The sequence below is a fragment of the Emys orbicularis genome, chromosome 10 (genome assembly GCF_028017835.1).
Source record: "Emys orbicularis isolate rEmyOrb1 chromosome 10, rEmyOrb1.hap1, whole genome shotgun sequence".
Classification (NCBI taxonomy): Eukaryota; Metazoa; Chordata; order Testudines; family Emydidae; genus Emys; species Emys orbicularis.
Window position 1 is genome coordinate 17,358,340 of NC_088692.1, and position 17,374 is coordinate 17,375,713.

Here is a 17,374-nt window from a genome sequence, read left to right on the forward strand (position 1 = left end):
GATAGAGATCTTGTAGGTGCTTGTCTCTATCTGAGGGATTGGAGCAAATGCGGTTATATCTTAGAGCTTGGCTGTAGACAATGGATCGTGTGGTGTGTCCTGGATGGAAGCTGGAGGCATGTAGGTAAGTGTAGCGGTCAGTAGGTTTCCGGTACAGGGTGGTATTTATGTGACCATCGCTTATTAGCACAGTAGTGTCCAGGAAATGGACCGCTTGTGTGGATTGATCTAGGCTGAGGTTGATGGTGGGATGGAAATTATTGAAATCATGGTGGAATTCCTCAAGGGCTTCTTTTCCATGGGTCCAGATGATGAAGATGTCATCAATGTAGCGCAAGTAGAGTAGGGGCGTTAGGGGACGAGAGCTAAGGAAGCGTTGTTCTAAGTCAGCCATAAAAATGTTGGCATACTGCGGGGCCATGCGGGTACCCATAGCAGTGCCGCTGACTTGAAGGTATATATTGTCCCCAAATGTGAAATAGTTGTGGGTGAGGACAAAGTCACAGAGTTCAGCCACTAGGTTAGCTGTGACATTATCGGGGATACTGTTCCTGATAGCTTGTAGTCCATCTGTGTGTGGAATATTGGTGTAGAGGGCTTCTACGTCCATAGTGGCCAGGATGGTGTTTTCTGGAAGATCACCGATGGATTCTAGTTTCCTCAGGAAGTCAGTAGTATCTCGAAGATAGCTAGGAGTGCTGGTAGCGTAGGGTCTGAGGAGAGAGTCCACATAACCAGACAAGCCTGATGTTAGGGTGCCAATGCCTGAGATGATGGGGCGTCCAGGATTTCCAGGTTTATGGATCTTGGGTAGCAAATAGAATGTCCCTGGTCGGGGTTCTAGGCATGTGTCTGTACAGATTTGTTCCTGTGCTTTGTCAGGGAGTTTTTTTAGCAGATGGTGTAGTTTCTTTAGGTAATCCTCAGTGGGATCAGAGGATAATGGCCTGTAGAATGTGGTGTTAGAGAGCTGTCTAGCAGCCTCTTGGTCATATTCCAATTTATTCATGATGACGACAGCACCTCCTTTGTCAGCCTTTTTGATAATGATGTCAGGGTTGTTTCTGAGGCTGTAGATGGCCTGTATGTGTGTGTATATATATCTCCTCAATATATGGTTCACTCTATATGCATCCGAAGAAGTGGGTTGTAGCCCACGAAAGCTTATGCTCTAATAAATTTGTTAGTCTCTAAGGTGCCACAAGTACTCCTGTTATTTTTGCGGATACAGACTAACACGGCTGCTACTCTGAAACCTGTCATTATGCAAGGCACTGCATTTAGCCGTATGGAGTGGAAATCCATCAACTTCATGAAAAAACTCGTACAGATATAGACAGACATCATCTTCCTTTCCAAATGCAAGCAGATGGACATCATACCAAAAGGACTAAAGGTAAAAAATCCATTACAATCTACATATCACACAGACTATGCTGAGAGACTGTGTCACACACTCTCAAAGAAACTGCGAAACCACCTGATCAGCATCCTATACAACAAACAGGGAAAGATTAAGAATGAGCTCTCAAAACTGGATACTCTCATAAGAAACCAACCTTCCACACAAACTTCCTCATGGATAGACTTTACAAAAACTAGACAAGCCATTTACAAGACAAACTTTGCCTCTCTACAAAGGAAAAAGGACACTAAACTATCTAAACTGCTACATGCCACAAGGAGCCACAACAGTAGTTCCCTTAACCCACCCAGCAATATTGTTAACCTTTCCAGCTATACTCTTAGCCCAGCAGAAGAGTCTGTCCTATCTCGGGGCCTCTCCTTTTGTCCCTCCAGACCCACGAACATGATACAGTTCTGCGGTGACCTAGAATCCTACTTTCGACGTCTCCGACTCAAAGAATATTTCCAACATACCTCTGAACAGCATACTAACCCACAGAATCCCCCCTACCAGCACTACAAACAAAAGGATTCTGCGTGGACTCCTCCGGACGGTCGAAACAACAGACTGGATTTCTACATAGATTGCTTCCGTCAACGTGCAAAGGCTGAAATTGTGGATAAGCAACATCACTTGCCCCATAACCTCAGCCATGCTGAACACAACGCCATCTACAGCCTCAGAAACAACCCTGACATCATTATCAAAAAGGCTGACAAAGGAGGTGCTGTCGTCATCATGAATAAATTGGAATATGACCAAGAGGCTGCTAGACAGCTCTCTAACACCACATTCTACAGGCCATTATCCTCTGATCCCACTGAGGATTACCTAAAGAAACTACACCATCTGCTAAAAAAACTCCCTGACAAAGCACAGGAACAAATCTGTACAGACACATGCCTAGAACCCCGACCAGGGACATTCTATTTGCTACCCAAGATCCATAAACCTGGAAATCCTGGACGCCCCATCATCTCAGGCATTGGCACCCTAACATCAGGCTTGTCTGGTTATGTGGACTCTCTCCTCAGACCCTACGCTACCAGCACTCCTAGCTATCTTCGAGATACTACTGACTTCCTGAGGAAACTAGAATCCATCGGTGATCTTCCAGAAAACACCATCCTGGCCACTATGGACGTAGAAGCCCTCTACACCAATATTCCACACACAGATGGACTACAAGCTATCAGGAACAGTATCCCCGATAATGTCACAGCTAACCTAGTGGCTGAACTCTGTGACTTTGTCCTCACCCACAACTATTTCACATTTGGGGACAATATATACCTTCAAGTCAGCGGCACTGCTATGGGTACCCGCATGGCCCCGCAGTATGCCAACATTTTTATGGCTGACTTAGAACAACGCTTCCTTAGCTCTCGCCCCCTAACGCCCCTACTCTACTTGCGCTACATTGATGACATCTTCATCATCTGGACCCATGGAAAAGAAGCCCTTGAGGAATTCCACCATGATTTCAATAATTTCCATCCCACCATCAACCTCAGCCTAGATCAATCCACACAAGCGGTCCATTTCCTGGACACTACTGTGCTAATAAGCGATGGTCACATAAATACCACCCTGTACCGGAAACCTACTGACCGCTACACTTACCTACATGCCTCCAGCTTCCATCCAGGACACACCACACGATCCATTGTCTACAGCCAAGCTCTAAGATATAACCGCATTTGCTCCAATCCCTCAGATAGAGACAAGCACCTACAAGATCTCTATCAAGCATTCTTAAAACTACAATACCCACCTGCTGAAGTGAAAAAACAGATTGACAGAGCCAGACGAGTACCCAGAAGTCACCTCCTACAAGACAGGGCCAACAAAGAAAATAACAGAACACCACTAGCTGTCACCTTCAGCCCCCAACTAAAACCTCTCCAGCGCATCATCAGAGATCTACAACCTATCCTGAAAGATGATCCTTTACTCTCACAGATCTTGGGAGACAGACCTGTCCTCGCTTACAGACAACCCCCCAACCTAAAGCAAATACTCACCAGCAACCACACATCACTGAACAAAAACACTGACCCAGGAACCTATCCTTGTAACAAAGCCCGATGCCAACTCTGTCCACATATCTATTCAAGTGACACCATCATAGGGCCTAATCACATCAGCTATACCATCAGTGGCTCGTTCACCTGCACATCTACCAATGTGATATATGCCATCATGTGCCAGCAATGCCCCTCTGCCATGTACATTGGCCAAACCGGACAGTCTCTACGCAAAAGAATTAATGGACACAAATCTGACATCAGGAATCATAATACTCAAAAACCAGTGGGAGAACACTTTAACCTGTCTGGCCATTCTATGACAGACCTGCGGGTGGCTATCTTAAAACAGAAAAACTTCAAAAACAGACTCCAACGAGAGACTGCTGAGCTGGAATTGATATGCAAACTAGACACAATCAACTCAGGGCTAAATAGGGATTGGGAATGGCTGAGCCATTACAAACATTGAATCTATCTCCCCTTGTAAGTATTTTCACACTTGCTTCTTATCAAACTGTCTGTACTGAACCATCTTGATTATCACTTCAAAAGTTTTTTTTCTCTTACTTAATTGGCCTCTCAGAGTTGGTAAGACAACTCCCACCTGTTCATGCTCTCTGTATGTGTGTGTATATATATCTCCTCAATATATGGTTCACTCTATATGCATCCGAAGAAGTGGGTTGTAGCCCACGAAAGCTTATGCTCTAATAAATTTGTTAGTCTCTAAGGTGCCACAAGTACTCCTGTTATTTTAACAATTCAGGATGGCACTTCAGCCCAGGCAATTAAAGATAAATAAATATGGGTCCCAGCTATCACAGCACTATGCCCTCACAAAACCTCTTCTGCATTCAATGAGATTGCATCCACAGTGGAATTTACATGCGGGAATCAATTAAGCCAAGAAATTTTTAGTATTGTGAAACACTAGTGTACATATATATATTAATTAACTCTGTTTCATTAAGGATACATTAAATTTGGCATCATATTCTCCATATGGGTGGCTAAAGTTTTACAGTCAGTATTAATTAGAGAAATTGGTAATAATCATTTATCAGCGGGATCTACAGGTTTAAGAAATAAAGAATAAATCTGTTTGCAGAGTGAGCGGACCGGATTCTTTTCAGAGTCACACTAAGCTTGAGAAAAGGAATAGTTTCAGTTGGTAATTCTCAGACACAAGGGGCCAAACTGAGTCTCGGCTAAGAGAGTGCAACTCTAGCAACTTCCCCAGAACTGAATGTGGTCTCAAAAGAACATCCTGCAAGGGAGATGAGGTGATCATTCAGATCAACGCACTGAACAGCAAGTGCAGTGTTATGCTGAGATCAGGGCATGGAGATGCTTTTGGAGATCTTTGAATAATCTGGGAATAATTGATCCTTGTAAGAGGCAATGCTGGGCTCTAGCTCTGTACATCCCAGTTCCAACTATGTTTGCTTATGACAAGAGCCAAACTGTTTCTTATGGTATGGATTGGATGGTTGGACAGTGACAGAGTAAGCAGTAAAGGAGTGAATTTTACTGGATGATTCATTTATTTAGGTTACCTGTTATTACTTGAGTAGCTTTGCCTACTGACTCCTTGAAATACTATTATAGTGCAAATAGGGCACACTCACCCTGTGATGAATAGATACCAAGAGCCTGAGTCTCTGCTGCCAAGGTAAAGCCAGTGTATGAGCGAGCAGTGAGTGTACAAAGCACTGCACTGCCTAGATGTGTCTGCATGATTCTGCAGTCAGGCTACTAGCAACCTGCACTAGTGCCGACATAGCCAGGCAGTAGCTGTAGTTCTGCCCAAGGCCTCCAGGCCATTCCCCTTTCGAACATCTCTGCTCCCTCCATGATGCCAGTGCTGTAGTCTCTGGGTAGTCCATTCTTTGGGAACATAGGGCAATATGTCACCATCATTTGAGTCCACACTACAGTGAGACCAGACAAGCATTCCCAAATGTGTGCAAACCAAGCCATAAGAACACTCACCTCCTGAAAGAACAGAAGCCCTCCTAGGAACAATCGGATGTCCCAATGTCACTGTAGTCAGCATGCAATGTTCCACACGGGTCCTCGGGCCACCACCTCCGGACCCCGTCAGGCTCACAGAACTCACTCTGCCACATGTTCATATCCTCTCTGCTATCCAGCACATGGTGCATGGAATACACAGGCTACTCTGTGGCAGATATTACCCCTGCCCTCCTCCTAGACCTAGTGCAATTCATAGGCTTTGGTTCCTGCTGTATATGGTCTGTGGTGATGGTGGATCTGGGTCCGAGCCCTCAGGCATAACATACCTTGCCTTTGGCGCTATGATCTGAAATAAACCTCCTCTTAAATTGTAGCACAAGATACTGTATGCAGGAAACCCTGCCTCCTCCATGCCAAACAATAACAGCATATAATGAAATGACAGACATCCAGTGATACAGACTAACACAGCTACCCCTCTGATACATCCCGTGATGGCAGCCCTAAGAATTCTGACCTGGGTACAGTAGCTGGGAGTGACAGTCTGAAGTGCTTAGGCCTCACTGTGCACTTCTAAATGCCTTGCTAACACCACAACTCTGTTTTGACTGGACAGGTTTACTCCAAGCAGGGCCGGCTCCAGGGTTTTGGCTGCCCCAAGCAGCCAAACAAACAAACAAACAAACAAAAAAGCCGCGATCGCAATCGCGATCTGCGGCGGCAATTCAGCGGGAGGTCCTTCGCTCCGAGCAGGAGTGAGGGACCGTCTGCCGAATTGCCGCCGAACAGCTGGACGTGCCGCCCCTCTCCGAAGTGGCCGCCCCAAGCACCTGCTTGGTAAGCTGGTGCCTGGAGCCAGCCCTGACTCCAAGTCATCAGTGGCTGCCATGTACCTCCGACCTCACCATGAGTGACATGATTACAACCTGCTCTGTAGTAGCTGGCACTAGCACAAGAGTAAGTCATCAGTGAAATGCACCAAAGGTAGGCTGCAGAGGGCAAGAAAGAGGGGCATGCCAGGTATACGCTTAATGTTCTCAGCACAGCACTGGAACTAAGCATGGAAAGGAGTTGGTCACAGAAACCCAAATTGAAAAATACCACACATGCCACTAGATGGCACTAGGCAGACACCCACAGCAGCACACACCGGAGATGAAATATGGCAACACTCCCATTGACTTCACTGGGGCCAGTATTCCACAGCAGGTCAAAAGCACACTGCCTTTCACGGTGTGAGCTGTGCTCCTTGAAATCTGTGACATCTCGTAGCTGCAAAGCTCCGAGGAGGCAAAGCTGTCCTTAGATTTCAAAAACTCACTTTTAATCATCTGATTTTCATAGTCTTTGTGTAAGTACCCACCTTGCCCAATGCATTCCTTGTGTTGGTGCACACCAGAAACCTGTGCTAAATACAGCCTCTCCCCCACAACACCAATACTTCCCCTAACCTCTAGAGGGCATGCTCCAAAGGCCCCTCTTCAACTGGAGCCACAGAGCCATCACTGTGGCTAGCAATCTGGGAGGGTACCACATGTTTTTGCAGCTATACTTCTTAACCCTGCAGTGACGCTTATCTATGTGTATTTGCCCATGTATACACAGACTGCTCCTGCTCCAGGACTGCAGAGGAAAATGCTCTCATTTACTTACACTTAAGTCATAAGGCATTTTAAAACAGAGAGCTAAAAGCCCCATGCCATTTATTGTTAGCATAACCTGATCAAGTTTGCCACAAATCAGATAAATGGTTAAAGGATTTACTCCAATAAATAAAAGGAATTGGGTCCTTTGCGGTATCTTTTACAATAGAGATGGGTAATATCCTAGCTCCATTGAAGTCAATTGCAAAACTCCTGTTGATTTCAACGAGGCCACGGTTTCACCCACAGTTTATAAAAATGTGTGTTAAATGTATTATCTTTCATCAGTCATAAAAAAGGTTATGCAGGTGCAAAAACCTGTAGTTGATTCAATCCATTCTGTTCCTTTGTGCACATCCTAAAGAAATAACAATTCATTCTTAGCTCTGAAATAGCACGTTTTATCCAGACATCTCAAAGCACGTTAGAAAGATCAAATTCTTTAATGTTGCCTTGTATCCCAATGCATCCCCATCCCATCTGTCGGTGTATCCACTTGTTACAGCTTGCCATGATCCTACACTGACCTCTCTGGGGCAAGGACTGTCTTTATTTCACCTGTTTGTTCAGTGCCCACAACAATAATTAATACCTAGCTCTCATTTAGTGCTTTACAACATTAGATCTCAAAGTACTTTCTGATGGAGGTCAGTATCATTATCTCCATTTTACAGAAAGGGAAACTGAGGCACAGAGAGGGGACGTGATGTGGCCAAGGTCACCCAGCAGGCCAGTAATAGAGCCAAGGTCTATTGAATTCCAGTCCAGTTCTGTTTCCAGCGGGGTGGTAATCACTGAGTAGAGCTTCAAGGCACTACTACACTATAAACACTAATAAAGCAGGGAAATATCATCCCCATTTATTGATGGAGAGAGAGGTAGTGGCTTGGCCAAGGTCATACGCTCGCAGTCTGATGCCCTACCCACTGGACCACGCTGCCACTGACTGAAGAAGAGAGTTCGCTTCATTTCCAGTCTTAATTATGAAGTTGTAGGTTTAAAAGTCAGACCTTTAACCTCAACTAAATGCGATTCCCTGTAGCTGAACAGATTTGTAAGTCTTAGTTATAGATAGGGCTCTGTCTAGAAGATCTGAAAGACAGGGGTTGAGTGCATACTAAGTGAAGAGCTGTGGCAGAAGCTAGCATTTGCTGTGGGCGGTTCAGTATTTTTCCAATCACATTTTAATGTAGTTTGGGAGAGGGGGTGCAGCAAGAACTTGCATGACTCAGGAGGAATAAAGATCTTACATTCCCCTTCTCCCTCATCCTGGTGTTCGCAAGCTGCAGTGTTTTCATGTAAGTGAAATCACTTCTTTGCTCCCCCAGAGTAAACTAGTCTTTGCTTGTCTGAGTAGGATGTTTCTCTTCGGAGCGGAGGGCTGGCTCTCTTTGTACATTATGTTCTCTGGAATACTTGACGTCTGCACAGAAGGGATGGCCACAAGCAGAAGGGATGTGTTTGTGTTCTGGAACAGGGAACAGGAGGTATGCTCTGAGCACCCCTGGGGTGAGGAACAGGCTGAGGAAGGAAGAGAGACATAAAAATCGGAGTAACTCCCAGTTCTTTTCAGGGCCCTTGGAAAAGGTAGGAATTGATCCGGACCCCTGTCTTTTTCCCTGTATGGCCTTCGCTCTCTCCCCCTTCATTGTTTTAGTTCCCTATTAGGTAATATTTGGCAATGATTGTCTTGAAGACAGGATGTGTGAATGTTTTGTCCCTGAATGGATGAGGGCAGGTTCCTGGCACAGGGCTGTGAAAAGGCAAAGGACAGAGCCCAGAACTGTTTCAGCAAGCCACACACACAAATGTACACTCCAGGTGACAAATGGCTCCTCTTAACCGTCACCGGCATCCAAATACTCCCATCATGTGGGAGGCTAACGCAAGAGAATACATTTTAAGGAGGACAAAAGTCATAAGTTTAGAGCCTCTTTGGCTATGTCTACCCAGCAATTAGTCACCTGTGGTTTGCCCGTGCCAGCTGACTGAGGTTCGCGGGGCTATTTCATTGCTGGAGCCTGGGCTCTAGGACCCTGCGACGTGGGAGGTTCCCATAGTTCAGGCTCCAGCCCAAGCCTGGAAATCTACATAGCAATGAAACAGCCTGAGCCCCATAAGCCCGAGTCAGCTGGCACAGGTCAGCCATGGATTTTTCTCTGCTGTGTAGACATAGCCTTTGGGTCCACCAGTCCAACCACCTATTGTTAGGGGGTGTTTCTGCCTGCTGCGTGGGACTTCTTCTAGTTACAAACATACCTAGCTGGCCCTCTGCACAGGGGCCAATCTCATCCTCTGAAATCAGTGGAGAAGCAGAGCTTCACTAGCCCTTACCCCAATTCCCTCTTTGAACAAGTCAGTGTCATTGCTTCAGTGTCTCCATCTACCAAATGGGATAAAATGTGTCTATTGACCAGTGCTATCCTGAGAATTAACTAGCTAGTTTGTGAAGCACTTTGAAGGTAAATACAGCTCATATGTGTGTGCGTCTATTCTCTCATTTTAAACACTCAGGCAAGTAAGATGCAAAGAAGGCAAGAGGAAGAGAGCTTAGATCTCTTGGTCTCAGTAGATGCTAAATAATTGATGTTGCATCACGTATCTGCACATGCTTGGCCTCCGACACCTTCCTATTTTAGTACAAATGGGTTTTGATCCTGAGCTAAAGTCATGCCTCCATTTGGATTCTAAAAGTTATAGATCCCACCCTGGTCCAATAGTTGCTAGTGGCCATTCTAAGCAAGTCCAAGAACTCTGAAAATGACAGACAAATATCTTCTACCAGTGCCACCATGGAAGTGCAGGTGTGATCATAAACAGGAGCAGAGTAATGCACCTCTCAAGCAACTGGAACAATCAGAGCCCATGTACTGGTGGCTAATGGGCAGAAAAGTAAGGTCCCAAACCAACTCCCAATGTAGTCTAACAGAGGTGGGTGGATTTAAGTCAAGTCTCCCGTACATGATGCTGCTCATTGGAAATAGATGAAGGTACTAAAATCAGGATTACACAGAAGCAGTAGCAGCTGCAGATTAGTGGTTTCTCTTTTAAACATCAGGTGATGAGAAAAAACACCAACAGCAGCAAACAGGTACAGGAGAGAAGGGCAGTCAGAAGTGAATGATTGATAACAAAGAGGTGCTAAGGCATTCAAAATACAGCAGATGGAATGATCCTAAATTACTAAACAGACTTCGTTCCTGGTTGGCTTTCAGCGCAGACCAGCCCCAAAGAAGGGTGCACCATATAATATTGAGGTGATTGCTCTCAGGATTCACAGTGATGTTCTCACTGTCAAATTACCTGAGTATTAGGCAAGTCAAAGAACCTTCTCCTGATATAAATGGGTTCCACCCTGCAGAGGATCTGATTGTAATGTCTGCACGGGCCAAGGCACCGAACTAGTTGAGCAAATCCAGGCAGTGGGAAAGAAAGAGAGACCAAGGACAACAGCCAAGAGAATATGAACAGTATGTGTGACTCCTAGCTGCAGAGATTTGGAGGGAAAGGTCTGCGGTGGGAAGACTGGTTGATAGTGGAGACAGGCAGAGATGACTGAGAGGCTAAGTCGGTGGGGAGACTGGGCTATGAAAGGCATGTCTCCACGCATCTAAGCAAAGATAACCCATGTAATGTGAACGTTTTCATCACAGCTTCTAGTTCTCTAATGGCCGTTTGTGTTGACATATCCATAGCCTCCTTGAATATTTTAAACTTCCACCACAGCTCAAAGAAAGAGAGGAATCTAATCATGATAATGAAGTGTTAGCCCAGGGCAATGTCTGTATCGAAGGCATCCATAGCCAATGAGAATGGTGCAACATGAATTGCCTTGGTGTATGTTTAACTGGACAAAAGCTAGAGGGAGTACTGCAGAGAACAATCCTGCACTGCCCAGAAGGTCACCTTGGGCTCTTCCATCTTTACCATCTATGATCCTGCAATCCATATAGCACAGCTGGTGAATGGACAGAGGGTCAAATTCACATGCTGAACAACCAAACCACCACTCATGAAGGCCTTTCCCTAATACTCATATCAGCACCAGTGGCAGTGACTTACAGACCTAGTCTAGGCAAGGAGGCACAGTTGGGAATCATTATATCCCCTTCGGTGCTTACAGGTGGGGCTATTTAAGAGAGAAACATGAGAGTATGGATGGGCCCAGAGCCAAATTTCCCCCAAGTCTGGGATTGGTCACATCTAGGTCACAAGTTAACTAGGCAGAGTTCTTGCACAAGTGGCAACAGTGACAGGTCTGCAGCCCTTTGTACGCAGCTTCTGTTCTGCACTACATCTACCTTCAGGGCTTGGTTTTGGATAACAGATCTCATGTAATGACATCCAAATGCTTGCTGACAGATTAAATGCTAGAGTAAGGGGAAGTGTGCAGGTAGCTGGTTATTCTGAGGAAGATTTAAAAAAAAAAAATACCAAGAGTACAACTAACGACCTTCACACAAAGGCCTGGTCTACACTATGACTTTAATTCGGATTTAGCAGCGTTAAATCGAATTAACCCTGCACCCGTCCACACAACGGAGCCATTTATTTCAAAATAAAGGGCTCTTAAAATCGATTTCTGTACTCCACCCCGACGAGCGGAGTAGCGCCAAAATTGATTTTGTCATTTCGAATTAGGGTTAGTGTGGCCGCAATTCGATGGTATTGGCCTCCGGGAGCTGTCCCAGAGTGCACCATTGTGACCGCTCTGGACAGCAATCTGAACTCGCATGCACTGGCCAGGTAGACAGGAAAAGCCCCAGGAAAATTTGAATTTCATTTCCTGTTTGCCCAGTGTGGAGAGCACAGGTGACCACAGATAGCTCAGCTCATCAGCACAGGTAACCATGCAGGCTGATAATCGAAAAAGAGCACCAGCATGGACCGTACGGGAGGTACTGGATCTGATCGCTATATGGGGAGAGGATTCAGTGCTAGCAGAACTTCGTTCGAAAAGACGAAATGCCAAAACTTTTGAAAAAATCTCCAAGGGCATGATGGAGAGAGGCCACAATAGGGACTCTCATCAGTGTCGCGTGAAAGTCAAGGAGCTCAGACAAGCCTATCAAAAAACAAAGGAGGCAAACGGTCACTTCGGGTCAGAGCCGTGGACATGCCGCTTCTACGCCGAGCTGCATGCAATTCTAGGGGGGGCCGCCACCACTACCCCACCTGTGAGCGTGGATTCCGGGTCGGGGATAGTCTCATCAGCTACACCTGAGGATTCTGTGGATGGGGAAGAGGAGGAGGAGGAGGAGGAGGACGAGCTTGCGGAGAGCACCCAGCACTCCGTTCTCCCCAACAGCCAGGAACTTTTTCTCAGCCTGACTGAAGTACCCTCCCAACCCTCCCAAGCCAGTAGCCAAGACCATGACCCCATGGAAGGGACCTCAGGTGAGTTTACCTTTTAAAATATAAAACATGGTTTAAAAGCAAGCGTTTTTTAATGATTAATTTGCCCTGAGGACTTGGGATGCATTCGCGGCCAGTACAGCTACTGGAAAAGTCTGTTAACGTGTCTGGGGATGGAGCGGAAATCCTCCAGGGACATCTCCATGAAGCTCTCCTGGAGGTACTCCAAAAGCCTTGCCACAAGGTTTCTGGGCAGTGCAGCCTTATTCCGTCCTCCATGGTAGGACACTTGACCACGCCATGCTTGCAGCAAGTAATCTGGTATCATTGCCTGACGAAGCCTGGCAGCGTATGGTCCCGGTGTTTGCTGGCATTCAAGCAACATCCGTTCTTTATCTTGCTGTGTAATCCTCAGGAGAGTGATATCGCTCATGGTAACCTGGTTGAAATACGGGAACTTAATTAAGGGGACAGAGGTGGCCGTTCCTACTGGGCTGTTTGCCTGTGGCTGAAAAGAAATCCTTCCCTGCAGTTAGCCAAGCACAGGGGGGGGAATTGGCCCTGAGCTTTTCGCGTTTGGCTAGCAGGGATCTTCCCTGTTACCAGCCACGCGGTCAGGGGAGGGGTACATTGATCATCCCAGGGAATTCATGGTGGGAGGGGGGAGCGGGGGGGTTAGTTTGGTTTCTGCAGGGATCTTCCCTGATACCTGCCACGCGGTGGGGGGAGGGATAAAGCGATCATCCCAGAGAATTGGATGGGGGGGGTAGTTTGTTTTCTGCTGCTGAAGGTTAACAGGAAAACCGCAGCAGTCAACAGGCTTTGCTTGGTATGTGGGAAAGGAGGGCGCAGAAGCCGAAAGACAATGGCTTACCATGGCTGCCTGCAAGCTGAATTCTGTTGCCCGGACCTGCGTCTGTGATCTCTAACACCAAAGCCACAGGCACTCAATATTAAGATGGAAAATGCAACCTTGTACTGAAATCACATGTGCTATGTAATGTGAATAGTGTTTTTCACCATGAAAGAGTATAAGCATTGTTCTGTAAAATGTATCATTTTAAAAACTTCTCTCCTTCTTTTCAACCCTCCCTCCAGCAGCTGCAAATTTTTCAAGCCTCCCTCCTCTATCCCGAAGGCTATCTCAGATAAGGCGGCGTAGAAAGAGGACGCGAGACGACATGTTCACAGAAATAATGGAATCCACCCGCAATGAAAGAGCTCATTTGAATGAGTGGAAGGACACTGTATCTAAATTTAGGAAAGATGCCAGTGAACGTGAGGTCTTGAGGGACGCTCGAGATGAGAGGTGGCAGGCTGCAACGCTGGGGCTGCTGCGTGAGCAAACGGACATGCACCGGCGTCTGGTGGAACTTCAGGAACGGCAGCAGGATGACAGAGTGCCGCTGCAGCCGCTGTATAACCTCCCTCCCCCATCACCATGTTCCATATCCTCCTCACCCAGACGTGTAAGAACGCGGGGGGGGAGGCTCCGTGCACCCTCCCACTCCACCCCAGTGGACAGCCCAACCAAAAGGCTGTCATTATATTGAATTTGTTCAGTGGCCTTTTACTTCCCTCCTATCCTCCTCCCAAACCTCACCCAGATTACCTTCTTGGTTCTCTCCCTATGTTTATAATCACTTAATAAAGAATACATTATTTTTAAACGATAGTGACTTTATTTCCTTTGAAAGAAAGCTGGGGGAACGGGGAGGGTGGGTTCCTTACAGAGAATGAATGAGTCAATAAAGGGGGCTGGTTTTCATGAAGGGAGAAACAAACAGAAATTTCACACTGTAGCCTGGCCAGTCATGAAACTGGTTTTCAAAGCTTCTCTGATGCACAGCGCTTCCTGGTGTGCTCTTCTAATCGCTCTGGTGTCTGGCTGCGCGTAATCAGCAGCCAGGCGATTTGCCTCAGCCTCCCACCCTGCCATAAAGGTCTCCCCCTTACTTTCACAGAGATTGTGGAGCACACAGCAAGCAGAAATAACAATGGGGAGATTTCTTTGGCTGAGGTCAGAGCGAGTCAGTAGCGATCGCCAGCAACCTTTTAAACGGCCAAATGCACATTCTACCACCATTCTGCACTTGCTCAGCCTGTAGTTAAACAGCTCCTGACTCCTGTCCAGGCTGCCTGTGTATGGCTTCATGAGCCATGGCATTAAGGGGTAGGCTGGGTCTCCAAGAATAACTATTGGCATTTCAACATCCCCAACGGTCATTTTCTGGTCCGGGAAGTAAGTCCCTTGCTGCAGCCCTTTAAACAGAATAGTGTTCCTGAAGACGCGAGCATCATGAACCCTTCCCGGCCAGCCCGCATTGATGTTGGTGAAACGTCCCTTGTGATCCACAAGTGCTTGCAGCACCATTGAAAAGTACCCCTTGCGGTTTATGTACTGGGTACCCTGGTGCTCCGGTGCCAAGATAGGGATGTGGGTTCCATCTATCGCCCCACCACAGTTAGGGAATCCCATTGCAGCAAAGCCATCCACTATGACCTGCACATCTCCCAGAGTCACTAGCTTTTGTAACAGCACCTCAGTGATTGCTTTGGCTACTTGCATCACAGCAGCCCCCACAGTAGATTTGCCCACTCCAAACTGATTCGCGACTGACCGGTAGCTGTCTGGCGTTGCAAGCTTCCACAGGGCTATTGCCGCTCGCTTCTCAACTGTGAGGGCTGCTCTCATCTTGGTATTCTGGCGCTTCAGGGCAGGGGAAAGCAAGTCACAAAGTTCCAAGAAAGTGCCCTTACGCATGCGAAAGTTTCGCAGCCACTGGGAATCGTCCCACACCTGCAACACTATGCGGTCCCACCAGTCTGTGCTTGTTTCCCGGGCCCAGAATCGGCGTTCTACGGCTATAACCTGCCCCATTAACAGCATGATCTCCAAAGCACCGGGTCCCGCGGTTCGATAGAATTCCATGTCTATATCCTCATCACTCTCGTCGCCGCGCTGCTGTAGCCTGCTCCTTGTCGCCTGGTTTTCCAGGTTCTTGTTCAGCATAAACTGCACGAGAACGCGCGAGGTATTTACAATGTTCATGACTGCTGTCTTGAGCTGAGCGGGCTCCATGCTTGCCGTGGTATGGCGTCTGCACTGTTCACCCAGGAAAAAGGCGCGAAACGGTTGTCTGCCGTTGCTTCCTGGAGAGGGGGGAGGATATACCCAGAACCACCCGCGACAATGTTTTTGGCCCCATCAGGCATTGGGATCTCAACCCAGAATTCCAATGGGCGGAGGAGACTGCGGGAACTATGGGATAGCTATGGGATAGCTACCCACAGTGCAACGCTCCAGAAATCGACGCTAGCCCCGGTACATGGACGCACACCGCCGAATTAATGTGCTTAGTGTGGCTGCATACATTCGACTTTATACAATCTGTTTTCCAAATTCGAATTATATAAATTCAGATTAATCCCGTAGTATAGACATACCCAAAGAATGTATTTATGTACTTGCTTTTGGCTGCATTATAGCACCATCTATTGGAAGAAACCTAGAACTAGCAAACGTGCCCACAGGATGGCAGTTTATTGTTAGTTTGTGTTTTGCTACAACAATCCAATTCACTGTGATGGTCAGGATTGACACTGAGGCATGAATTCAGCAAAAAGCTGATTCACTGGCATAAGAACTTTCCCTTGTGCCGTTTAGAACAGAAGCCTCTCACCAACCTGCCTAGAATAGTAGCAATCAAAAGCTGCCACCAGCCAGCAGGCCACTGGCCTATGTGAAGGGAGGTGGTAAATTCATGCTAGGTTCTGTGGATCCACCGAAATCCCTTTCACATCTGCTACTAATTGGTTCTCTCAGCTGTGAGAGGTCAAGGCCTGCGTGGATGTGGAGCCAGACACACACCTGTTCACCCCAATGATGATCCTACAAAGCAAGGATTGCAATACACAAGCGGAGCCATGCAAGGACTCCGTAGGACCATAATGACACTAGGCCGGGTTGCATGCTGAACATGGCTCTGAAGGTGCAGCGCACTGGAAATTCTAGAGCAAACATGACAGAATGTTTCCTTCAGGATGTTGCTGCCTAGGGTTAAATGTTTGCATCCTGTCTACACCGGAATTTTCAGCTGTGTTAGCTACTGTGTTTAAAACACATCAAGTGTCGATATACTCGGTCTGCTGCCATCCAAATGGGGATCCTCTGACCTCTTGTCTCAGGCCCTGTCCATGTACAAAAGTTGTACTGCTCTAACTAAACTGGTATTGTTAAAGCAGTACAACTCCCCCCCTCCCAATGTGAATGCAGTTATACCACTGTAAAAATGTTTATACCAGAGATAGCTTTCACCCCTTCCTGCATGGGAATAGGCTATTCTGCTGTAAGTCTCTTTTTCCTCCTGGGGGAATTCTGCACCACTGCGCAATGCAGATTTTTGCAGAAATTAACGTTGTGCATGCAGAATTTCCTTTCCCCCACAGAAATGGGCTGTAGTGCTGCTAGCCACCACTAGGGGCCACTGGACTCTGCAGAGCCCAGCTTGCACATAGAAGACACTGCCGATGGGAGGGAGAGGGAGCTAGAGCAGGGGTAGGCAAACTACGGCCCGCGGGCCGCGTCCAGTCCATCAGACGTTTGAATCCGGCCCTCGAGCTCTCACTGGGGAGCGGGGTCTGGGGCTTGCCGCACTCCGGCACTCCAGCCGGGGAGCAAGGTCTGGGGCTCGCCCCGCTCCACGCGTGCCGTGGCTTTGCATGGCTCCTGGAAGCAGTGGCATATCCCCTCTCAGGCTCCTATGCACAGGGGGAGCCAGGGGGCTCCACACACTGCCCCCACCCCAAGCGCCGCCCCCACAGCTCCCATTGGCCGGGAACCACGGCCAATAGGAACTGCGGGGGCAGCGCGCACAGCTGCCTGGCCGCGCCTCCGCATAGGAGCCAGAGAAGGAACATGCTGCTGGTTCCGAGAGCTGCTTGAGGTAAGCGCCGCCTGG